Source organism: Salvelinus alpinus, chromosome 1 (assembly GCF_045679555.1).
Source record: "Salvelinus alpinus chromosome 1, SLU_Salpinus.1, whole genome shotgun sequence".
NCBI lineage: Eukaryota > Metazoa > Chordata > Actinopteri > Salmoniformes > Salmonidae > Salvelinus > Salvelinus alpinus.
The window spans coordinates 83756641-83784052 of NC_092086.1; the positions used below are offsets into that span (position 1 = coordinate 83756641).

At 40.9% G+C, this 27412-nt stretch overlaps 1 protein-coding gene and 1 long non-coding RNA gene across 2 annotated transcripts in view; both read right to left on the minus strand.

Moving 5' to 3' along the window:
• LOC139532056 (delta-sarcoglycan-like) overlaps positions 1–27412 on the minus strand; it is a 303224-nt gene that overhangs the window by 229907 nt on the left and 45905 nt on the right. The window lies entirely within an intron of this gene.
• Positions 9236–11105, minus strand: LOC139532051 (uncharacterized). Its single transcript, XR_011666483.1, has 3 exons — positions 10966–11105; positions 9924–10329; positions 9236–9829 (listed from the first exon to the last, which is right to left on the minus strand). It is a non-coding gene; the product is annotated as an uncharacterized lncRNA (long non-coding RNA).

Below are 27412 nucleotides of genomic sequence, written 5' to 3' on the forward strand. Positions count from 1 at the left end.
TTCAGGGGGAAACTGAGCCAAGACAGAGAGATTATGGCAAGACTTTTCCATAGCAATAACACAATGTTTTTGGAGGATGACATTTGCAATTAAGTGAGTGATAACATGGAGAAAATTAGCTAGTCCGATCCACTCTACAGTCTTCAGGAAAATCTGCATGTCCCCTTTATTAAAAAAGTAGTGGAGCAAATATTAATAGTCAGAAAATATGTACATTGGTTAATGTTGCGGACAGAAGCAAAAAATAAAATTAAAAAATGAAATTTGTCTGGAGTGGCTGACCTTCATGTCTTAAAGTAATGATGGACAGTTGTTTCTCTTTGTTTATTTCAGCTGTTCTTGCCATAATATGGACTTCTTTTACCAAATAAGGCTATCTTCTGTATACCACCCCTACCTTGTCACAACACAATTGATTGGCTCAAACGCATTAAGAAGGAAAGAAATTCCACAAGTTAACTTTTATCAAGGCTCACCTGTTAATTGAAAAGCATTCCAGGTGACTACCTCATGAAGCTAATTGAGAGAATGTCAAGAGTGTGCAAAGCTGTCATCAAGGGTGGCTACTTGGAGAATCTCAAATACTACATCTATTTTGATTTGTTTAACACTTTTTTGGTTACTACATGATTCCATATGTGTTATTTCAAAGTTTTGATGTCTTCACTATTATTCTACAATCTAGAAAATAGTAAAAATAAAGAAAAACCTTTGAATGAGTAGGTGTGTCCAAACTCTTGACTGGTACTGTATATATATATATGTGTGTGTGTGTGTTCATGTGAATAATGCATTGTTAGGTTATGTTTACAGAGCTCTGTATAGACATGTGCAATAATCCAGCGCAGTTGTTTACCTATTGTGCTAGAGGATGTTAGAGGCCCTTAAACCCTTAGACAAAGCTATTCCACTCAGCCAGGTTTAAGATTAGTCCTGTAAAACCAATTATTCTGCCACAGAAAAAGCTGCAAAACAATATATTTACACTGGGTACTTGATACAGTATGTCAGACCTGAAGTATCATGTAGAAAATAAGTTGTTCTGGCTCAGCAAACCTAAGAGCTCCTCTTTCTTTATTGTTTGGTTTTTGAGAGCTGCCATGTTGGTTTAAAAGGGATTAATATAGAAAGTTACCACAAAATTGCAGGTGGATTCAGCTTGGTGGTAAAATAGATATTTGGGATAATTAGAAAGTTCTCCTAGTCATAACCAATGGTTGGTAACTAAATTATTTTCCAATCGTTTCGTTTTGGACAGAACCATTATTTGTTTCATTCCGTCCCTTCTTTTCCACTTTTCCGATCAGCAAAATAAGTTCTGAACAGGTTTGAACGAGAGTTGGCTTAACGTTGGACCAGTGAATCTAGCTAACTCTGAACGAGAAAAGAAAGTACAGGTGAATTGTTCCTTTCTGTACCTTTTTAAAACTCTGAAATATTTTTGTTTTTACATTTAGCTCAACATTAAATGAATCATGCAGTGTGGTTAGAGGAGCTTGTTATGGAGCTGGCAAGTTATAGATTAGTGAGTTGTTTACATGTGTGTCAAGAAAAGTGTAGGGCGGCGAGATGCAACTAAAATTTTGCCGTTGGGGGGAGCGCGAGAGAGGGTGGAGGAGGAGGTTTGGCTTGAAGCACTGAGCATCTTGCGATGACATGCATTATCTGAATTGGGCCCACAGAATTATACTTATGGATTAGCGGCTTCTATGGAGGAACTTTGAATGTCTTTGAACTTCAGAGTTGGCTTAACGTTGGACCAGTGAATCTAGCTAGCTAACAAGCTTGTGTGTGCAGAGCCGAACCAAAATTAAAAACACGTCTTACCTTTTTGTACTTAAAAATCCAATGTGAAATGTGATAACTATCACATCCCTAACTAGCATTGGAAAAGTTAATCCATTATTCTCTAATTAAGAATCTCTCTCCATATCTTCTGATTCACGCTTGTAACATCAGTAGGCTACAGCTATGCTTTGGAGGGAGAGTGGCAGGTAGCCTACATGCAAACACACTGGCAAAAATATTTAGCTGGCAGGCAGACTCTGGAAGAAATGCTTTGTTGTATTTTTGTGGCACTGCAAAAAAATGCCGGAATGTAAAACAATGTTATTAAACATTTCCCATGCTTTTAAAATAGCTGTTCTTTTCCAAAACAGTATAGATCACTTTCGTTCCGGGTTATGATTCTGTTCATATAAAAATGTAGTACTTTGCCTGTTTTCAGTTCTGTTCTCTGAACCAGATCCAACTCCTGGTCATAACACAGTATATCATTCATATCTTCTATCGTATACAGTATGTTAAAACACTGAGATGTGGTCCTTTGTAGCTCAGTTGGTAAATCATGTCACTTGTAACGCCAGCGTAGTGGGTTCAAAAACCAGGACCACCCATATGTAAAATGTACGCACGCATGACTGTATATAGCTTTGGATTAAAGCGTCTGCTACATGGCATATAGTATTAACATTTCACTGCTTTGAAGACACACAGTTGTTGTCTAAAAAGAGCCTGAAGATAGTCTGATTAGGCCACAACACATCATCCATCTGCAGTGTTCAGATTATGTTTGCTATGTGCCTTTGGCAAGTCTTTTCAAATTGGAGCCAATGTGACTAGGCATATGCTAAAACATGATGCGCTACAGAAGAGCAGAGGCTGGCACAGATGCATCGCTCCAGTCCCTTGGCCCTCCAACATCCAACAGAGGAGACAGAATGTGATTATGACAGTTGTCAACACAATCTGGCCTCTCACACACTAACCCAGTTTTACAGTCATTCATTTGGTTGTGTATCATTAATCTTATCATGTCCTTGTTACTCTGTTGGCTTGTCAGAGCATATTTGAAATGTACATTGTCCATATTAGTACATCCTCAGACTCAGCAGATCCTAATATGGACAGCGTAGAAATACTTAGTGATTTGACAGGTATGCACATTTGGAAGTATTTGGAATCTTTCTAGAACTACATTCTTGGATTTATTGTCACTTCTACCTTTGTCTTACTTCAAAAATGTAAAAGAAATGCGTAACTTCTATCCCATTAATACTACCAGACTGATAACATGGATGCAGCCTCTATTCATGCTCATTGACCGACTTAATACTAAATACATTTCAAGGTGGTATTATCACATAAATGACTGAGGCTAAGTGAGCTCACTGGTTGTAAATGTAAAAAAATGGCATCAGGGGTTTATATCAAATGTCATTTGGATCTGCTTATGCACCCCAATTCTATCAAACCTATTCAGATGTTAATCTTTGTTTGTGTGTGTGTGTACACGTTTTACTATACTTGTGAGTACCAGAAGTCCTCAAAAGAATAGTAAACGAAGTGAGGACATTTTGCCGGTCCTCAATTGTAAAAAGGCTTTTTTAGGCTTAGGGGTTAGGTTTAGAGTTAGAATTAGGCTTAGGGTCAGAATTAGGTTTAGGTGTGTGTGTGGGCAGGTGCTTGTGTGCATGGAATAGTTTTGAAGAGATTGCACCATAACCTATCGGATCAAAGTAGGACTACTTCCATTATTATTAATAGCCAGAATCAGATGCAAAACTATATTTCCATCTCATGTTTATACAGACCCTGTGAGTATGGTCCCGTGTGGCTCAGTTGGTAGAGCATGGCGCTTGCAACGCCAGGGTTGTGGGTTCATTCCCCACGGGGGGACCAGGATGAATATGTATGAACTTTCCAATTTGTAAGTCGCTCTGGATAAGAGCGTCTGCTAAATGACGTAAATGTAAATGTATTAAATAATTCATCAAGAATGATAGCAGACAGGAAGGAAGAGAGCTTCATGGTGAGATTGTATTGCACACTATTCCTTGCCTATTTATTTCCTATAACAGTCTAGATTAGCATACACGGGGGAGTATTGTGAGGTGTGATGAAATCTGATCATTACTGTGCCCTCAGTGTTTCCTCCATCTCTGCCTCGGTCTCCAACAGATACATCTATAAGTCTTATTCCTGTCACTAAATTAGCACAACTTTTATCACTATTTACTGTATCTAAATCAGCACATTGATTTGACAGCACACCAGTGTGGAGGCAGATCCAAAAACTGTGCTAAAGTGACAATAAAAAGCATAAATCAGAAAGGAATCACTTCCCACACTGCTTGTCCTGTGTCTGTGTCACAAAGGATGAAGTACAATTACATATTAATCCAATCCATTATTATGATGCTTTAGTATTAATAAGGTAGTTAAATCACATTCGGAAGCTCAGAGCCATTGCCTTCCTTCCACACTCAGCAGGCCAGGTCCGATAGATGATCCCAGAATCAAATACAATTGTATTGGTCTTGTACATGTATTTTCAAATCAAATCAAATCAAATCAAATTTATTAGTCACATACACATGGTTAGCAGATGTTAATGCGAGTGTAGCGAAATGCTTGTGCTTCTAGTTCCGACAATGCAGTAATAACCAACAGTAATCTAACCTAACAATTCCACAACTACTACCTTACACACACACACAAGTGTAAAAGGATAAAGAATATGTACATAAAGATATATGAATGAGTGGTGGTACAGAACGGCATGGCAGATGCAGTAGATGGTATAGAGTGCGGTATATACATATGAGATGAGTACTGTAGGGTATGTAAACATAAAGTGGCATAGTTTAAAGTGGCTAGTGGTACATGTATTACATAAAGATGGCAAGATGCAGTAGATGATATAGAGTACAGTATATACATATGAGATGGGTAATGTAGGGTATGTAAACATTGTATTAAGTGGCATTGTTTAAAGTGGCTAGTGGTACATTTTTACATAATTTCCATCAATTCCCATTTTTAAAGTGGCTGGAGTTGAGTCAGTATGTTGGCAGCGGCCGCTAAATGTTAGTGGTGGCTGTTTAACAGTCTGATGGCCTTGAGATAGAAGCTGTTTTTCAGTCTCTCGGTCCCTGCTTTGATGCACCTGTACTGACCTCGCCTTCTGGATGATAGCGGGGTGAACAGGCAGTGGCTTGGGTGGTTGTTGTCCTTGATGATCTTTATGGCCTTCCTGTGACATCGGGTGGTGTAGGTGTCCTGGAGGGCAGGTAGTTTGCCCCTGGTGATGCGTTCTGCAGACCTCACTACCCTCTGGAGAGCCTTACGGTTGTGGGCGGAGCAGTTGCCGTACCAGGCGGTGATACAGCCCGACAGGATGCTCTCGATTGTGCATCTGTAGAAGTTTGTGAGTGCTTTTGGTGACAAGCCGAATTTCTTCAGCCTCCTGAGGTTGAAGAGGCGCTGCTGCGCCTTCTTCACAACGCTGTCTGTGTGGGTGGACCAATTCAGTTTGTCCGTGATGTGTACACCGAGGAACTTAAAACTTTCCACCTTCTCCACTACTGACCCGTCGATGTGGATAGGGGGGTGCTCCCTCTGCTGTTTCCTGAAGTCCACAATCATCTCCTTTGTTTTGTTGACGTTGAGTGTGAGGTTATTTTCCTGACACCACACTCCGAGGGCCCTCACCTCCTCCCTGTAGGCCGTCTCGTCGTTGTTGGTAATCAAGCCTACCACTGTAGTGTCATCCGCAAACTTGATGATTGAGTTGGAGGCGTGCATGGCCACGCAGTCGTGGGTGAACAGGGAGTACAGGAGAGGGCTCAGAACGCACCCTTGTGGGGCCCCAGTGTTGAGGATCAGCGGGGTGGAGATGTTGTTACCTACCCTCACCACCTGGGGGCGGCCCGTCAGGAAGTCCAGGACCCAGTTGCACAGGGCGGGGTCGAGACCCAGGGTCTCGAGCTTGATGACGAGTTTGGAGGGTACTATGGTGTTAAATGCTGAGCTGTAATCGATGAACAGCATTCTCACATGGGTATTCCTCTTGTCCAGATGGGTTAGGGCAGTGTGCAGTGTGGTTGCGATTGCGTCGTCTGTGGACCTATTGGGTCGGTAAGCAAATTGGAGTGGGTCTAGGGTGTCCGGTAGGGTGGAGGTGATATGGTCCTTGACTAGTTGACTAGTGTTATTTTGCAGATGTTATCGCAGGTGCAGCGAAATGTTTATGTTTCTAGCTCCAACAGTGCCGTAATACCTAAAACTACAAAACAATACACACAAATAAAATAAAAAATCAGAATGAGCAAGGTCAGAGTCCGGAATATAAATACAGTATATACACTGAGTATACAAACATTAAGAACACCTGCTCTTTCTATAACATAGACTGACCAGGTGAATCCAGGTGAAACCTATGATCCCTTATTGATGTCACTTGTTAAATCCACTTCTATCAGTATAGCTGAATGGGAGGAGACAGGTTAAATAAGGATTTTTAAGCCTTGAGACAATTGAGACATGGATTGTGTATGTTTTCAGTGGGTAAATGGGCACGGCAAAAGATTTAAGTGCCTTTGAATGGGGTTCAAGCATTGGAGTCAACATGGCCAGCATCCCTGTGGAATGCTTTCTACACCTTGTAGAGTCCAAAATAAGTTTCCTCTCAATGTCCCCTCCCCTGCGTGACATCTTACCATTTCTATTCCAATGTATCTAATAGAATGTCCAGCTTGTACAAAATGAACAGCAACAGGTTTTTTTTGTCTCACCTGTCTGTATATACAGGTCTTAAGGCCTCCACATGTTTTCCCTATGTAGGACAGACCAAAGGGACATTTCAACATGTAAATTACATTGGTGGACAAGCAGGCCTTTGATCTTAACGCAGGAGAGGGGAGATTGAGAGGAAACATCTTCTGAGGGAATCTTTCTGGATCCACAGGCTCAACACACTGTCTCCTCTTGGCCTTAATGAGGAGTTTGACTTGAAACCGTTTCTATAGTTCTAAAATGTCAAAACTATTGTTTTTACCCTAATTGAATATTGTGTATACATACAGAACCAGTCAAAAGTTTGGACACACCTACTCATTCAACGGTTTTTACATTGTAAAATAATAGTGAAGACATACAGCTATGAAATAACACATATGGAATCATATAGTAAGCAAAAAAGTGTTAAACCGATCAAAATATTTTTATATTTGAGATTCTTCAAAGTAGCCACTGTTTGCCTTGATGACAGCTTTGCACACTCTTGGCATTCTGTCAACCAGCTTCACCTGGAATGCTTTTTCAACAGTCTTGAAGGAGTTCCCACATATGTGACTCACCACCTGGATTCGATCTTATGTAGCAAAATTTGAATTTCATTTTTTACATTGGATAAAAGTAGAGACTCTGAGCTACAAGATGGTATATCAAACACAGAATTGTTGAGGGACAATGGGAAAGTAATTATACTTTGAAAGTTGATACACTTGTAAAATCACTTTTGAGAAAAGGCATTTGAATGTTTTGGTACCCACTAGAGAGCTCTCCTTTGTCTACACCCATTCATCATTGTTCACACCCTCTTAAGCCAGTCCCAACCATCTCCTTTAAGGATTCACATTAGGTCATGTGCTAAAGACTAAAAGTGGTAGTAGCCTAAAATAAGGAAAAATTCCAGGTAGACAGAAAGTGTCCAGATAAAAATATTTAATAAATGTTAGATGACGCTTACCCAGATACACATCCAGTGGTGGAAAAATAACTAAATGTCATACTTGAGTAAAAGTATGTAATATTTAAAATTCCTTACATTAAACCAGACGGCACAATTGTATTAAAAAAATTAAATAAAATTAACGGACAGCCAGGGGCACAATGTACTTAAGTATCAAAAGTAAAAGTAAAAACATAAGCCATTTCAACTTCCTTATATTATTAAGCAAACCAGCCGGCACAATTGTATTATTTTTTTATTGATGGATAGCCAGGGGCACACTCCAACACTCACACGTAATTTACAAATGAATCATTTGTGTTTAATGAGTCTGCCAGATCAGAGGCAGTATGGATGACCAGGGATGTTCTCTTGATAAGGCTTTTCCAAGATAGCGTAGCAGTCGGATGTCTGTTTTGTTCGTCTTGCCTCGTCCCGTGTATATTTATCGTTTTTCTTCGTATATATTTAGTATATTTTTTAAATATTTTTAATCTCAATTTCCATCTACAGACTGAACATACTCTCCTGCAACCCGCCTCACCCAATGTGGTATGGATCTGCTATTTTTTTATACTTTAGAATCAGAACCCCCTTCAGAAGCTAGCCAGCTAACTAGCTACTAGCTAGTTGTTAGTTAACCACTGCTAGCGGTCATCACCATTAACTCGGACATCTGCCAGCCTCAGCCCAGTCAATTCCTGCCAGTTTGCACAGCGCGATATCAACCAAGAGCATATCGGACTGCTTTTTCTCTACCACACTACCTGGAGCTAAGCCCATCTCCCGGCTAGCCGAAGAGATCCATCAGACAATTCCTGGGCTTCAATACCTCTTTTGCCAATTGACCTGGACCCTTTGCTTCCGACACGGAGCCCCGCCGATCCATCACGACTGGTCTGCCGACGTAACCGTCCGAAGGGGATTCAACAGGCTCTTCCGTTGCGACGTCCCCCTGAGGCCCATCTGCTAGCCTGCTAGCCCCGGCCTGCTAGCTGTCTGAATTGCTGTGCCTCCAGCTTGCCTAGCTACTCACTGGACCCTATGATCACTCGGCTACACATGCCTCTCATTAATGTCAATATGCCTTGTCTATTGTTGTTTTGGTTAATGATTTTGGTCTTATTTCCCTGTAGAGCCTCCAGCCCTACTCAATATGCCTTAGCTAGTCCTTTTGTTCCAACCCCCACACATGCGGTGACCTCACCTGGCTTAAATGGTGCCTCTAGAGACAAAACCTCTCTCATCGTCACTCAATGGCTAGGCTTACCTCCACTGTACTCACATCCTACCATACCCATGTCTGTACATTATGCCTTGAATCTATTCTTCCGCGGCCAGAAATCTGCTTCTTTTACTCTCCGTTCCGAACGCACTAGACGACCAGTTCTTTTAGCCTTCAGCCGTACTCTTATCCTACTCCGTTCCTCTGGTGATGTAAAGGTTAACCCAGTCCCTGCAGCATCACTCCCATTCCCCGGGCGCTCTCATTTGTTGACTTCTGTAACCGTAAAAGCCTTGGTTTCATGCATGTTAACATTAGAAGCCTCCTCCCTAAGTTTGTTTTATTCACTGCTTTAGCACACTCCGCCAACCCGAATGTCCTAGCCGTGTCTGAATCCTGGCTACATAAACAGATGCATGCGCTATATATTTAAGTGGCGGACACTTGATACGGTCACATTGTATTGTGGTATTTCACAAAATCATGTTACGACCAAACATATCAATATTCATTTTATATATAAATATTTTGCTAAGTGGATGGTCTCTACAGAAGGTGTAAACGGTACAGCCAAATGGTTACCTGCATAGTAGCAATATCAGAAATAAATAGTGTCAATATAAATAAAATATACAGGATGTACAAGAACACTATCAATAACGATATCAGTGATACACGAGGTAGTTATATGCATACAATCAGGGGTGTAGTGGCTGAGCAGCAGGATTAAAAAATAGCAGCAACGTATGGCGTGCGTGTTAGGAGAGAGTCATGTGAATAGAGGCACTGCAGATAGTGCTGATGACTGGTCCGTCCAAACCACACATGAACAAGGGAATCTATATTCAGAGAGCCTGTTTCTGTCCTGCCCTTGACTTTGGTGCAGGGCACGTGGTGTCCATACCCTCTTCGTCGCAAAACTCCCTAATCTTGTCAAAAAGATAGTTTGTCTAGCTGTGTCCAGTCCAGGTTGTGCTTTTACAGGCAGACAATCTATGGAGGAAGGATGTCAGCGTTGCATAGCAGCTGAAACCTGGACCCGACAGTCCGAACGCTCCTTGGCGACAACACCAGGCTCTGGAGCATTGAAGCTGTAAAACAGAGAATAACAAAAATCAGAAGACACTACAACCCTGCACAACATCAATTCACCTCCCAAGTTTAGATAAGAACACATTTTTTTACCAGAAGTGCTGGTACTGCTTTATCTGTGGCAGTGGCCTGAAGTACGGAGTCAGGTGTTGTTGCCAGTCATAGCTTTCCTCCAGCACCGTACCATCCTCCAGTCCAACCAGCTGTGGGATGTTGACACCTGTCACAGTGTTGTCCTTCACAACAATCTGCAATCTCAGACAAAGTGTTTATTCTGGTCTTTCTGAACCGCTGCTTGATGAGGCCGAAGCACAAGTCAGGGGCAAACTTGGTGTGGCCTGTGATCAGGAAGTCCACACGTGTTTTCCCAACTCCGTATTTGGTGAAGAAATGGTGCATATAGATGATTGCACTGCTGCCTTTGCTTGCTTGGGCCAGCTCTCTTTTTGATGACTGTATGACTGGTGAATTAGTGTCAGGTGTGTTCTACTGATTAATGCTGAAAGACAAATTCCAGGTACAAATATTTTAGCATCATTATACAATAGATGCGAAATGGCATTCTGAAATGAGATAACTACAGACAGTTCATACAAGTAATGTTAGCTACTGTAGATCGCCAGCCATCTAACATCAGCAGGCTAGACAACAGCAAGCTTTAACTAGCAATACAAACCGATTGTCATAGCTTGCTAAAGTTAACCAATGAGTTCAGTGTTAGCTAGCTAACACAGGGCTATAACTAGCAATGCGAAATGGCATTCTGAGAAAACATCATTAACATTACACACACTTCATACACATACGTTAATGTTAGCTAGCTAGCAAACCAGCCATCTAACCTCAGCTAAAGTTAGTTAGCTAACAGCAAGCTTTATCTTGTGATCTTTTGTTAAAACATGTCACGTTAACATTAGCTAAAAAATGAACTATAATCTCAATCCACAGAGTAACTTTACTAGCAATACAAACCGATTGTCATAACAAGCTAAAGTTAACCAAATAACGTTAGGTTCATTGTTAGTAAGTCAGCCATCAAACTCCAGCTGGCTAGCTAACAGCAAGCTTTAGCTTGCAATGAAAACAACTTTGTGACCAAATTAGAAACGTATAATATCTGTAGCTAGATGCCTACCTGTATACATGGATGAAAGCTTCACGGCAGACTGCAACCCCTGTTATAAGACATCCTGTGTTGTTTCCGTTTAGTTTCCACAGCTTGTTTGGCCAGTTGTGTTCCACTGATTTCAAAACGTGTTATGAAATGAGAGAGTCAGCATTGCATGGCACGATCGTCTCCAGAAAGTAGTCCATCACAACTTTTTCCCACTGACCTTTGTTGATAGCAACTGATAAATTCAGGGCAGCAATGTTATTGAGAGCAGAAGCAACACATTTGCAGTTCTCCATGGCTAACATAATATCTTTAGGAAAAAAACTGCTGTGGATACGATTTTTTACGCATTACGAGGAGCTCATTTTATAGACGCAAGATGCAACACCGACCAATCTAAACTCATCTCTCGGCATGTCATTATCTCAGCCAATCATGGCTAGCGGGAAGGTTGCTGTCTTTTTACGTGGCTAAACCAACTAGGCTCCTTAATGTAAATGTTTTATTAGTATTTACAGATGACATACAAGTTTGATACTAAGGCACATGAAAGTTCACATGTTCACAAAAACACAATTTGATAAAAAATATTTGTTTACGTTCAATAAGCTCTCCTGTGAAGTCGTGACTTGCGACATGCGCCTAGTTTCCTGAATCGGGTCACGTATGCTGAGCACTTGTTGGCTGCTTTTCCTTCACTCTGCGGTCCAACTCATCCCAAACCATCTCAATTGGGTTGAGGTCGGGGGATTGCGGTGGCCAGGTCATCTGATGCAGCACTCCTTTGTCAATTAGCCCCTACTGTACATAGCCCGGAGGTGTGTTGGGTCATTATCATTTGTTTTTCAACAGGACAAGTGCAAACCAGATGGGATGGCGTATTGCTGCAGAATGCTGTGGTAGCCATGCTGGTTAAGTGTGCCTTGAATTTGAAATAAATCACTGACAGTGTCACCAGCAAAGCACCCCCACACCATCACACCTCCTCCTCCATGCTTCATGGTGGGAACCACACATTCGGAGATCATCCGTTCACTTACTCTGTGTCTCACAAAGACACGGCGGTTGGAACCAAAAATCTAACATTTGGACTCACCAGACCAAAAGGACAGATTTCCACCTGCCTAATGTCCATTGCTCGTGTTTCTTGGCCCAAGCAATTCTTTTCTTCTTATTGGTGTCCTTTAGTAGTGTTTTCTTTGCAGCAATTCAACCATGAAGGCCTGATTCACTTCTTCTCTGAACAGTTGATTTTGAGATGTGTCTCTTACTTGAACTCAGTGAAGCAATTATTTGGGCTGCAATCTGAGGCGCAGTTAACTCTAATGAACGTATCCTCTGCAGCAGAGGTAACTCTGGGTCTTCCTTTCGTGTGGCGGTCCTCATGAGCGCCAGTTTCATCATAGCTCTTGATGGTTTTTGCAACTGCACTTGAAGAATCTTTCAAAGTTCTTGAAATTTGTCCCGGATTGACTGACCTTCATGTCTTAAAGTAATGATGGACTGTCATTTGTCTTTGCTTATTTGAGCTGTTCTTGCCATAATATGGACTTGGTCTTTTACCAAATATCTATCTTCTGTATACCAACCATACCTTGTCACAATTAAGAAGGGAAAAAATTCCACAAATTCACTTTTAACAAGGCACACCTGTTAATTGAAATGCATTCCAGGTGACTACCTCATGAAGCTGGTTGAGAGAATTCCAAGAGTGTGCAAAGCTGTCATCATGACAGAGGGTGGCTGCTTTGAAGAATCTCAATTTGTTTAACACTTTTTTGGTTACTACAAGATTCCATATGCGATATTTCATAGTTTTGATGTCTTCACTATTATTCTACAATGTAGAAAATTGTACAAACAAATAAAAACCTTTGAATGAAGTTAGTCAGGGTCTTAGGGGCCAAGACACATTTCTTCAGCCTGCTGCGGTTGAAGGGGCACTGTTGCGCCTTCTTCACCACACTGTCTGTGCGTATGGACCATTCCAGGGTGTCAGTGTTGTGCATGCCGAGAAACTTGAAGCTTTTCACACACTCAACTGAGGCCCGTCGATATGGATGGGGGCATGCTCTCCCTGCTTTCTCCTGAAGTCCACAATCAGCTTGTTTGTTTTGTTGACGTTGAGGGAGAGGTTATATTCCTGCCACCACTCCACCAGAATAAGTCAGTACAACAACACCACTAGTGATATCATCACAGTTTAACACAGCTCTGCTGTAACAAACATTGATCTGTGTCCATCACAGGGGAGACGACTGCTAAGGTAGTTGTCAGGATCAGCAGTACTGCAGATCCCTTAGAACATCGGTCACAACCCCTGTATAAATAGGCAGATCCAGGGGCCTACGTCGGTAGCAGAGAGGGACTGGAAGACCTGTGTAGAAATGTTCCAAGATGAGCTAGGTTTTGGTTTTATTGTTACCTAGAGTTGTGGCGATTTCAGTTGTTTCTTTCCTGAATAAAAGTCCTGGGTCATTTCCTTGGAGAAAGGTCAATTTTGGTCTACGCTTGTGTTATTTCACACTCGTCACTTGTTGGCCAGCCAGCCCGCCCCTTCCCCCTGACCACTACACCATGTTGATATAGCAATGCTCCAAGAAACATACCTGCTCCAAAAGGACTCACATAAAATAGAGAACCATTTGTACAAACTGGCTGCTTTTTCCAACCTGCTCTCATAGTTCTACTATGGAATTTGGCTGAATTGGATGAACACCAATGTTTTACCAATTAATTATGTGTGGTTACAGGGTTAAACCAGAAACAACTCAAAGGGTTAAGATTAGGTATTAATTCTGAGTGGTTAAGGTTTAGAGCTATCATTTGGAGAAGGCTTAAAACAAAATAATAAAAAACAATGTGCTGTTTCCATTAGGTATCATCAAGTACTCTGCCTGCTTGCTAGGGAATAGTGAACTGCAGTGGTCTAAGCAGCGCACTCTGGCTCTGCGCATTGTGAGTTTGAGCCCAGTGCTGTGCCATCATTATTAGATTTTTTTGAGGTGAGCGCCGATGAAGGACTATATCGACGTCCTCAGGACCTTTTTGAAACGTCTGAAATCGACAGCTCTTTCTTTTGACCAGCCTGGCTTTTTCATCAGCACCAAACAAAACTAAATGTGTAATCATAATGATACATGCGAAACTCAAAATGACCATCTTGGGTAAAGGTGAAGACCAAGAATGCAGAATGACTTTCATGAAGTGTATCCATAATGGGAAAGAAATCCCTTTATTATTGTGTACGCTCCAAAATCATTCGATCCAAGGCTCTCCAGAGGGTGGTCCGATCTGCCCAACGCATCACCAGGGGCAAACTACCTGCCCTCTAGGACACCTACAGCACCCAATGTCACAGGAAGGCCAAAAAGATCATCAAGGACATCAACCAACCAAGCCACGGCCTGTTTACCCCACTATCATCCAGAAGGTCAGTACAGGTGCATCGAAGCTGGGACCGAGAGACTGGGAAACAGCTTCTATCATTAAGCCATTAGCCTGTTAAATAGCCATCACTAGCCGGCTTCCACACGGTTACGCAACCACGCACCTTAGAGGCTGCTGCCCTATATACATAGACTTGAAATCACTGGCCACTTTAATAATGGAACAATAGTTACTTTAATAATGCTTAAATAATGTGTACATACTACTTTACTCATCTCATATGTATGTATATACTGTATTCTATTCTACTTTATTTTTTGTCAATGCCACTCCGACATTGCTCGATCTAATTATATATTTTTCTTAATTCCATTATTTTACTTTTAGATTTGTGTGTATTGTTGTGAATTGTTTTTACATACTACTGCACTGTTAGATACTACTGAACTGTTGGAGCTAGGAATACTGCTAAATATGTGTATGTGACCAATACGATTTGATTTGATCCTACGTTTTTTGATTCTCTGAACGGCATATTGTTAGAATTAACTGAATTCCATCTGGTTATTGGGACTGATATGAATTCCATTTTGGACATGCGGGACAAATCTAATATGACCAACTACAATCCACACGCAACCAAAGCTCTCCAGCATACACTGAGCATACATAACATTAAGAACACCAGGTGAATCCAGTTGAAAGCTATGATTCCTTATTGATGTCACTGGCTAAATCCACTTCGATCAGTGTAGATGAAGGGGGGTAGATAAGTTAAAGAAGGATTTTTAAGCCTTGAGACTATTGAGACATGGATTGTGTATGTGTCATTCAGAGGGTAAATGGGCAAGACAAAAGATTTAAGTGCCTTTGAATGGGGTATGGTAGTAGGTGCCAGGCGCACTGGTTTGAGGGTGTCAAGAACTGCAAAGCTGCTGGGTTTTTCATGCCCAACAGTTTCAAGTGTGTATCAAAAATGGTTCACCACCCAAAGGACATCCAGTCAACCTGACACATCTGTGAGAAGCATTGGAGTCAACGTGGGCCAGCATCCCTGTGGAACGCTTTCAACACCTTGTGGAGTCCATGCCCCGATGAATTGAGGCTCTTCTGAGGGTGAAAAGGGTGCAACTCAATATTACGAAGGTGGTCCTAATGTTTTGTGCACTCAGTGTATACTCTGATTACAACCTCATGGCGAGCAAATAATCCGAAATCAAAAGAGTACACTTTCTACTCAAACAGGCATAAATCATTCTCACAAATCGATTTCATACTATTATCTACACCTCTATTTTTTTAAATAAAGAAAATAGACATTTCACATATGAGCTTGTCTGACCACCATGATTACTACTGCTAACTTCAAATTTCAGAATCTCCTAAAAGAGCCAACAGATGGTGTTTCAACATTTCATTACTACAAAATCCTACATTATGTGAAAAATGTGAAATGTATTTAATTTCATTCATAATGATCAATAAAAATTCAGTCGATGACACCCGGATTCTATGGACTGCCACCAAAGGTTTTATATTTAAAGAAATTAAACTGCATTTGCATCTGGGTTGATTAAATCATAATTAAAGTAGATATTGTTAACTGTGTTAGAGCGTTCTTAACAAACACTCTTTTCAGACCAGGTATGTATTACTCTTTCGAAAGTCAAGACAGAACATAATTTATTGAAAAGACAGAGAACAGAATTTGCCATCCATCGAGTAACACTCAACCATTACTTCCATGGTAATCATTTTAGTCGTTTACTGTCCAACAAGCTATGCAGTAATGATGAAGCTTTCCACCTTCTCCACTGCGATCCGTCAATGTGGATAGGGGGGTGCTCCCTCTGCTCAAATACTTTAATTGCACCGTGCAATTATCAAACACTGGTTATGTAAGAATGTACAGTGCCTTCGGAAGGGATTCAGACCCCTTGACCTTTTGTTACCTTGCAGCCTTACTCTAAAATGGGTTAAATCGTTTTTTTCCTCATCAATCTACACATAATACCCATAATGAAAAAGCAAAAACAAGTTTTTAGAAACTTTTGTAAATTGAACTGAAATTTACATGAGTATTCAGACCCTTTACTCAGTACTTTGTTGAAGCAGCTTTGGCAGCAATTACAGCCTCGAAACTTCTTGGGTATGACACTACAAGCTTGGTACACCTGTATTTGGGGAGTTTCTCCCATTTTTCTCAGCAGATCCTCTCAAGCTCTGTCATGTTGGATGGGGAGCATCACTGCAAAGCTATTTTCAGGTCTCTCCAGAGATCTTTGATCGGGTTCAAGTCCGGGCTCTGGCTGGGCCAGTACAAGATATTCAGAGACTTGTCCCGAAGCCACTCCTGCGTTGTCTTCGCTGTGTGCTTAGGGTTGTTGCCCTGTTGGAAGGTAAACCTTTACCCCAGTCTGAGGTCCTCAAGAAGGTTTTCATCAAGGATCTCTCTGTGCTTTGCTCCATTCATCTTTCCCTCGATTCTGACTAGTCTCCCAGTCCCTGATGCTGAAAAACATCCCCACAACATGATGCTGCCACCACCATTCTTGACCGTAGGGATGGTGACAGGTTACCGCCAGACGGGACGCTTGGCATTCAGGCCAAAGAGTTCAATCTTTGTTTCATCAGATCAGAGAATCTTGTTTCTCATGCTCAAATCAAATCAAATTGTATTGGTCACATACACATGTTTAGCAGATGTTATTGCGGGTGTAGCGAAATGCTTGTTTTTCAAGCACCAAAAGTGCAGTAATATCTAACAAGTAATATCTAACATTTTCACAACAATATACATAATGCCCACATATTTTAAATAAAGGAATGGAATTAAGAATATATAAATATTTGGACGAGCAATGTCGGAGCGGTATAGACTAAAATACAGTAGAATTGAAAAGAATACAACATATACATATGAGATCGGTAGTGCAAAATATGTAAACATGATTAAAGTGACTAGTGTTCCAATTACCAAAGTGGCCAGTGAATTCAAGTCTCTGTGTATAGGGCAGCAGCCTCTAAGGTGCTAGTGATGGCTATTTAACAGTCTGATGGCCTTGAGACAGAAGCTGTTTTTCAGTCTCTCGGTCCTAGCTTTGATGCACCTGTACTGACCTCGCCTTCTGGATGATAGCGGGGTGAACGGGCAGTGGCTCGGGTGGTTGTTGTCCTTGATGATCTTTTTGGCATTCCTGTGACATCGGGTGCTGTAGGTGTCTTGGAGGGCAGGTAGTTTGCCCCCGTGATGTGTTGGGCAAATCACACCACCTTCTGGAGAGCCCTGCGTTTTTATTTATTTTATTTCACCTTTATTTAACCAGGTAGGCCAGTTGAGAACAAGTTCTAATTTACAACTGTGACCTGGCCAAGATAAAGCAAAGCAGTGTGACAAAAACAACAACACAGAGTTACACATGGGACAAAAAAACACAATTGAAAGACACAATTGAAAGATCTATACACTTGGGGGGGGGGGGGGGGGGGTTCAAACCCAGGTCCCCAAGCTTAATGATGAGCTTGGAGGGTACTATGGTGTGAAATGCAAAGCAATAAATGAACAGCATTCTTACATACAGTTGAAGTCGGAAGTTTACATACACTTAGGTTGGAGTCATTAAAACTCATTTTTCAACCACTCCATAAATTTCTTGTTAATTAACAAACTATAGTTTTGGCAAGTCGGTTAGTACATCTACTTTCTGCATGACACAAGTAATTTTTCCAACAATTGTTTACAGACAGATTTATAATTCACTGTATCACAATTCCAGTGGGTCAGATGTTAACAAACACTAAGTGGACTGTGCATTTAAACAGCTTGGAAAATTCCAGAAAATTATGTAATGTCTTTAGAAGCCTCTGATAGGCTAATTGACATAATTTGAGTCAATTGGAAGTGTACATTTACATTTACATTTAAGTCATTTAGCAGACGCTCTTATCCAGAGCGACTTACAAATTGTGTACCTGTGGATGTACTTCAAGGCCTACCTTCAAACTCAGTGCCTCTTTGCTTGACATCATGGGAAAATCAAAAGAAATCAGGTGAGACCTCAGAAAATAAATGGTTCATTTTCCAAATGCCTGAAGGTACCACATTCATCTGTACAAACAATAGTACGCAAGTATAAACACCACGGGTCCACGCAGCCGTCATATCGCTCAGGACGTAGACGCGTTCTGAGCGATGAGATGAATGTACTTTGGTGTGAAAAGTGCAAATCAATCCCAGAACAACAGCAAGGGACCCTGTGAAGATGCTGGAGGAAACAGGTCGAAGTATCTATATCCACAGTAAAATGAGTCCTATATCTCCATAACCTGAAAAGCCGCTCAGCAAGGAAGCAGCCACTGCTCCCAAACCGCTATAAAAATGCCAGACTATGGTTTGCAACTGCACATGGGGACAAAGATCGTACTTTCTGGAGAAATGTCCTCTGGTCTGATGAATAAAAAATAGAAATGTTTGGCCATAATGACCATCGCTATGTTTGGAGGAGAAAGGGGGATGCTTGCAAGCTGAAGAACACCATCCCAACCGTGAAGCACGGGGGAGCAGCATCATGTTGTGGGGGTGCTTTGCTGCAGGAGGGACTGGTGCACTTCACAAAATAGATGGCGTCATGAGGTAGGAAAATTATGTGGATATATTGAAGCAACATCTCAAGACATCAGTCAGGAAGTTAAAGCTTGGGTCTTCCAAATGGACAATGACCCCAAGCATACTTCCAAAGTTGTGGCAAAATGGCTTAAGGACAACAAGTCAAGGTATTGGAGTGGCCATCACAAAGCCCTGACCTCAATCCTATAGAAAATTTGTGAGCAGAACTGAAAAAGCGTGTGCGCGCAAGGAGGCCTACAAACCTGACTCAGTTACTCCAGCTCTGTCAGGAGGAATGGGCCAAAATTCACCCAACTTATTGTGGGAAGCTTGTGGAAGGCCACCGGAAACGTTTGAACCAAGTTTAACAATTTAAAGGCAATGCTACCAAATACTAATTGAGTGTATGTAAACTTCTAAACCACTGGGAATGTGATGAAAGAAATAAAAGCTGAAATAAATCATTCTCTCTACTATTTTTCTGACATTTCACATTCTTAAAATAAAGTGGTGATCCTAACTGGGAATTTTTACTTTGATTAAATGTCAGGAATTGTGAAAAATGGAGTTTAAATGTATTTGGCTAAGGTGTATGTTATCTTCTGACTTCAACTGTAGATATTCCTCTTGTCCAGATGGGACAAGGCAGTGTGCAGTGCAATGGCGAATGCATCGTCTGTGAACAATGATGAACATCTTTAAGCATAAACATTCCAGCCAGCTGATCTGCGCATGCTCTGAGGATGCTGCTAGGAATGCCGTCTAGGGTTAACGCTTAAATGTCTTTCTCACGTAGCTGGCCAAATCGGTATCACTGTGTTATCCTCAAGTGGGCAAAAAAGATGTTAACTTCTTCCGGAAGCAAAACGTCGGTGTCCGCGACGTGGCTGGTTTTCCCTTTGTGGTCCATGATTGTCTGTATACCCTGCCATTTGTCTTGTCTGAGCCGTTGAATTGCGACTCCACTTTGTCTCTGTACTGACGTTTTCCCTGTTTGATTGCCTTATGGAGGGAGTTTGTATTCGGTCCTATTGACAGTCACCTTGCCATTGTTAAATGCGGTGGTTCGCGATTTCAGTTTTGATCGAATGCTGACACCTATCCATAGTTTCTGGTTTTGGTAGGTTTAATAGTCACAGTGGGTACAACATCTCCTATTCATTTCCTGATATACAGAGATACGGAGTTTTCGCCAATATCATTGTCAGAGGCTACCCAGAATATATCCCAGTCCGTGTAATCAAAACAATCTTGAAGCATGGATTCCAATTCGTCAGACCAGCGTTGAATAGTCCGTAGCACGGGTACTTCCTGTTTGAGTTTCTACCTATAGGAAGGGAGGAGCAAAATGGAGTCGTGATCAGATTTGCCGAAGGGAGGGCGAGGGAACTCAAAAAGCTGAGTACCAGTGGTCCAATGTTTTCTCAGAGCGAGTGCTACAGTCAATGTGTTGGTAGAACTTTGGTAGCCTTTTCCTCAAATTATCTTTGTTAAAATCCCCGGATACAATAACTGCAGCCTCAGGATATGAGGTATCCAGTTTGCATAGAGTCCAATGTAGTTCAATTGAAGGCTGTCATGGTATTGGCTTGAGGGGAAATATACAAGGATGTGACTGTTACCGAAGAGAATTATCTTGGGAGGTAATATGGATGGCATTTGATTGTGAGTTATTCTAGGTAGGGTGAAAAAAAGGACTTGAGTTTCTGTATGTTATCACAATCACACCATGAGTAGTTAATCATGACACATGAGTCGGACTGGGAGACCACTCCGAATACCTCTTCTCCGCCGGCGGTGTTTCGGATCAGCCCCTGGATTCAGTTCAACTGCCCTGGGGGGTACGAACAAAGGATCCAATTAAGGAAAGTTGTATTCTTGGTCGTAAAGCTGGTAATGCTGGTGAGTTAATGCCACTCTGATATCCAAAAGCTCCTACCGGTTGTATGTAATAACACAAAAAAAACATCTGGGCTAATAATGTAAGAAATAACACATAAAAAATATAATACTGCCCTATCTTTCGGCGCAATCAAATATTCTGAGAGTCCTGTTGGTGCCTTTTGGCAAATTCCAAGTGGGCTGTCATGTGCCTTTTACTGAGGAGTGGCTTCGTTTGGTCACTCAAGCATAAACCTCGAGCCTGATTGGTGGAGTGCTGCAGAGATGGTTGTCCTTCTGGAAGGTTCTCCCATCTCCACAGAGGAAGTCTGGAGCTCTGTCAGAGTGACCATAGGGTTCTTGGTCTCCTCCCTGACCAAGGCCCTTCTCCCCCGATTGCTCAGTTTGGCCGGGCGGCCAGCTCTAGGATGAGTCTTGGTGGTTCCAAACTTCTTCCATTTAAGAATGATGGAGGCCACTGTGTTCTTGGGGACCTTCAATGCTGCAGAAATGTTTTGGTACCCTTCCCCAAATCTGTGCCTCCACACAATCCTGTCTCAAAGCTCTACAGACAATTCCTTCGACCTCATGGCTTGGTTTTTGCTTTGTAACACATGGTCACCTGTGGGACCTAATATAGACGTGTGTGCCTTTCAAAATCATGTCCAATCAATTGAATTTACCACAGATGGACTCCAATCAAGTTGTAGAAACATCTCAAGGATGATCAATGGAAACAGGATGCACCTGAGCTTAATTTTGAGTTTCATAGCAAAGGGTCTGAATACTTATGTCAATAAGGTATTTCTGTTTTGCAAAACAATTATAAAACCTGTTTTCACTTAGTCATTACGGGGTACTGTGTGTAGATTGATGAGGAAAACTTTTTATTTAATCCATTTTAGAGTAAAGCTGTAATGTAACAACATGTGGAAAAGGGTAGGGGTCTGAATACCTTCCGAATGCAATGTATAGCAACTATTGAATCTGTAACAGGGAAATTACTATCAGAATTCAAATGAATCAATCAAAGATTCTCCCACTTCTAAAAAGAACTGCTCACCTCTGATTGTAAATCCACACAAAGCCAGCCTTTCTAAAATAACTAAGAACTCCTCTTCTCTTAACAAAGGAAGCCACCTCACTGGGAGACCAAATCTCTCTCAATTAACTCAAAATGGCATTGGATAGCATGAATAAAGGCAAATCACCTGGATGTGACAGTATTCCTTCCAACAAGGTCCATTTAACATTTAGGAATCAATTAGGTCCACCATTGCTCAAAATGATTATCTAGCAATAAATCAGATAAAGCCTGAACTGTGTGATGTAGTAGGGAGTTGTAGTTTCCAACAGGCCAATATTCAATATAGGTTGCAAGATCTAATCCCTGAGCTGACAAGGTAAAAAAACTGTCGCTCTGCCCCTGAACAAGGCAGTTAACCCACTTTTCCTAGGCTGTCATTGAAAATAAGATTTTCAATTTGTTCTTAACTGACTTTCCTAGTTAAATGAAGGTAAAATAAAAAAATAAAAATAAATGTTTAGCACAGAAAACATAGTAATTAACTACAATGATCAGAAGTCTTTGCGCGCCTACTTGTCCAGTCTGTGTTTCTTTTATATCTGCTACATAAAAGAGACAGAAGAATGCACGATTGAGAACAGTTTATTCGCGAGGTATCTATACCTGAAAATACATGTTCTAAGTCATTGATAGTTGGTATTCAGCAATCATAAAAGTATGTCTTATTTGAAGAAATACAAAAATTGCGATTTTGTCAGACAGGATTGGCAGCAGCACTTATGAGTTGAGATGATGACTTAGAATTAAATAATAAAGTCACCAAATAAAACAAATATAATGTACATGACAACTGAAATATTTAATTAAAGTAAAATAATGTGAATAAATGATAGTTAATAAGTGATAATCAGTAATGGAAAGTCACTACCATCATGGGACTTTTATTAATTGTTTTATTCTGTGTTACAGCATTCAACCCACATAATACATAGTACATTTAACCCCATTTTAGGTTTGTTTGCAATTCTTTGATCGTTTTTACGCGCCTATAACCCCGCCTTAAAAAAAAAAGACAAAAAAAACGAAGAAATTAAGTAACCCAAAAAATTATTATTGAATTATATTGGCGTATGTAGCCTATATTGTACGCTATTTTAATGCAGTCACCTCGGTTTTCATTTGAAGCATATTTTTATCATTCACTTGTTTGTAACAATTACAAAGACATTGGCAACTTTGTATTTGAAGTCAACTACATTGTGAAGTTATCTGTGGTCACAGAGAGACAGATACACATCTTGATTCTATGTTTTGCGGATATCTTCTATGAATAAAGTTACGCGGTAAGGAAAAAATGCGGTTGTAAATAATGAACATTTGAAGTGCAACTTTGTTAACGATGATTTTGGGAAACAGCTCGGAGACTTAACAATGCTCCTATGAAGGTAGCCTTAAGATGCTTTTGAGAAACTGGGCCTTGGTTGTTTAGCAACAAAACTGATGCATGCGCAACTATGGGGCAAAAAAGATGGGGTTGGCATGGACTGTTGACAATATGTAAACTATAACAAAAATATAATGCAACATGCAACAATTTCGAAGATTTTACTGAGTTACAGTTCATAGAAGGAAATCAGTATATTGAAATAAATTCATTAGGCCCTAATTTATGGATTTCACATAACTGGGCAGGGATGCAGCCATGGGTGGGCCTGGGAGGGCATAGGCCCACCCACTGGGAGCCAGGTCCAGCCAATCAGAATGAGTTTTTCCCCACAAAATGCCTTTATTACAAACAGAAATACTTCTCAGCAATTTCTGTCTCTCAAATACATTGTTACAGTTGTTAGTTAGCTAGCGAGTTTTTGACATATTAGCTAAGACATGAACTCGGTCAAAACAAGACATGGTATCAATAACAACAAGTTGAACAACAAGTTGAAACGAGCCACCTACTATTCCCCACATGGCAGCTTCTTGTCATTGTTGCTAGCTATCTGACTGTTCAGAATCATAACAACGCACAGCTTGTCATTTTTGTGAGTTGTCAGCCAACCTGTTTATACAGCAGCATAGTACTTAGATAGTGGTGTTTATGACCATGACCCAAAGCTGGACTAACAAGGGGATTTCTTTATGGTTACATTTTACTGGGAATTAATTCAAATATTTTCTAGTCATAAATGCATGTTTTGCGATACGATATGTATTCACCCACTAGATTAGGTGTTAGGCTTTCTGCAGCATGACTGCTTATCTTTCCCCGGTGGTAAATAGTGCGATGTGTTTTCTATATTTTTTTCAGTCTTAGGAAGGAGGAAATAAGCATGTTCAACCAGAGCAAGCACATTGTAATTTAAATAACAGTAAACCTGATTTAATTTTGGTCACATTTTACTTGGAATTTATTGAATAATTAATTTATTTCCCAAAATATTTTCTTGGAGAATTTTGCATCCTGTATGGAAAGTATTGGTTAAAAAAGTAAATAGAAACTTTGAAGGCTCAAAACTAGAATTGCTCCAAGGCGCATTGTATACAAAAAATGTAGTGAACCCTTTGTGGAAGGGTTCTATATAGAACCCAAAATAGTTCTACCTGGAAACAAAAAGGGTTTTCCTATGGGGGTAGCCCAAAAACCTGTTAAGGTTCTAGATAACACCTTTTTTTTCTAAAAGTGCAGTAGTTCTAAATCCCCATCTGGCCTTCATACCATCATGACCACCTAATAATCCCCAGTTTACAATTGGCTCATTCATCCAACCTCTTCTCCCCTGTAACTATTCCCCAGGTCGTTGCTGTACATGAGAATGTGTTATCAGTTAACTTACATGGTACAATAAGGGTTAAATAAAAAAATAAAAAAATTCTGAGTATACATTGTGTCTGAGCAATGAAGTCCATGGAAAATATATTACATTTTTGATGAATCCAGGGGATTGCAGTCAACTCTACTGTACTATTACTAATAAATTAGACTCATTTTACTAGATAGAGTAATGCATTAAACCTGTGGATATGAACAGTTTAGACTGAGTGTCATTTTCTCTACAGCTGGGATTGTTCCAGTGATGTTCAAAGACGCAACTTCACCCTCAGAGAAAGACAAGAACAAAGACGGGATGCTGTGACAGTAAACAACAACTTCTTAGCTTATCGTATAGCTTTAGCTCTGCTATCTGACTTGACGATGATTGAAGATTATTGATGGACAAGGGAATAGATAAGATTAAACAGCTTCAATGGAATAACTAAGACAGAACACATGAATGACTGTCAACAAACTGCATGTTCAGGAATTCTCTGTCAAAACGAAGATGTTTGGCACTCTAAACCAAATATGAAATGTAATATGATGATTGTAAGAAGCCTGAGCTCGAGGAACAATTAGAGGATTTTCTGAGAGCATTTTATCTCTTAATTAAATATGATGCTTATCAGGCTGTGGTACCTAAGCAACAAAAATAATTGTTGTTTAAAATGTATTTTTCTAAGCTCAAATAAGACAGAGAAAAATGTGCTACTTATAAAGAGATATCATTGCACCTCAGACATTTCATTGGGTATCATCCATATCCGCATTTACTGGAATAAGTAATACATGCATGTATGCACATATGCTATAAAATACTCTATTCACAAATTAACCCCATGATTAACAACGGAGGAGTATTTGTATTCGTATGTATTATGGATCCCCAGCTACTCTTCCTGTGGTCCAGCAAAATAAAAGGCTGTTATACATTTTTTAAACATTACACAACAGATTTCACAACATATTATGAGTGTTCCCTCAGGCCCCTACTCTACTACAACACAAAATCCATGTGTACGTATGTGTATAGTGCGTACAGCATGTTATCGTGTGTTTGTATACATGTGTCTGTGCCTATGTTTGTGTTGCTTCACAGTCCCCGCTGTCCCATAAGGTGTATTTTAATCTTATTTTAAATCAAATTTTACTGCTTGCATGAGTTACTTGATGTGGAATAGAGTTCCATGTAGTCATGGCTCTATGTAGTATTGTGCGCCTCCCATAGTCTGTTCTGGACTTGGGGACTGTGAAGAGACCTCTGGTGGCTTGTCTGGTGGCGTATGCATGGGTGTCTGAGCTGTGTGCCAGTAGTTCAAACAGACAGCTTGGTGCATTCAACAAATACAAGTATTGATGAAGTCAATCTCTCCTCAACTTTGAGCCAGGAGAGATTGACATGCATATTATTAATGTTAGCTCACTGTGTACAACCAAGGGCCAGCTGTGCTGCCCTGTTCTGAGCCAATTGCAATTTCCTAAGTCCCTCTTTGTGGCACCTGACCACACGACTGAACAGTAGTCCAGGTGCGAACAAAACTTGGGCCTGTAGGACCTGCCTTGTTGATAGTGCTGTTAAGAATGCAGAGCAGGGCTTTATTATGGACAGACATCTCCCCATCCTAGCTACTGTCGTATTAATATGTTTTGACCATGACAGTTTACAATTCAGGGTTACTCAAAGCAGTTTAGTCTCCTCAACTTGCTCAGTTTCCACATCATTCATTACAAGATTTAGGTGAGGTTTAGGGTTTAGTGAATGATATGTCCCAAATACAATGCTTCTGGTTTTTGAAATATTTAGGACAAACTTATTCCCTGCCACCCATTCTGAAGCTAACTGAAGCTCTTTGTGAAGTGTTGCAGTCATTTCAGTCGCTGTGATAGTGTAACGGATGTGAAATGGCTAGTTAGCGGGTACGCGCTAATAGCATTTCAATCGGTTACGTCACTTGCTCTGAGACCTGAAGTAGGGTTTCCCCTTGCTCTGCAAGGGCCGTGGCCTTTGTGGAGCGATGGGTAACGATGCTTCGTGGGCGACCGTTGTTGATGTGTGCAGAGGGTCCCTGGTTCGCGCCCGTGTCGGGGCGAGGGGACGGTTTAAAGTTATACTGTTACATTGATGCTGTTGACCCGGATCACTGGTTGCTGCGGAAAAGGAGGAGGTTGAAAGGGGGGTGAGTGTAACGGATGTGAAATGGCTAGTTAGCGGGTACGCGCTAATAGCATTTCAATCGGTTACGTCACTTGCTCTGAGACCTGAAGTAGGGTTTCCCCTTGCTCTGCAAGGGCCGCGGCCTTTGTGGAGCGATGGGTAACGATGCTTCGTGGGCGACCGTTGTTGATGTGTGCAGAGGGTCCCTGGTTCGCGCCCGTGTCGGGGCGAGGGGACGGTTTAAAGTTATACTGTTACAATAGCTGACGTGTAAAGTGTTGAGTCATCCGCATACATAGACACACTGGCTTTGCAAAAAGCATGTCATTAGTAAATATTTTAAAAAGGGGCCTAGACAGCTGCCCTGGGAAATTCCTGATTCTACCAGGATTTTGGTGGAGAGGCTTCCATTAAAGAACACCCTCTGTGTTCTGTTAGACAGGTAACTATTTTTCCACAATATAGCAGGGGGTGTAAAGCCAAAACACATATGTTTTTCCAGCAACAGGCTATGATCGATAATGTCAAAAGCCGCACTTAATAAAGCCGCACACATATCAGCGCCCACAATCTTTTTATCATCAATTTCTCTCTGCA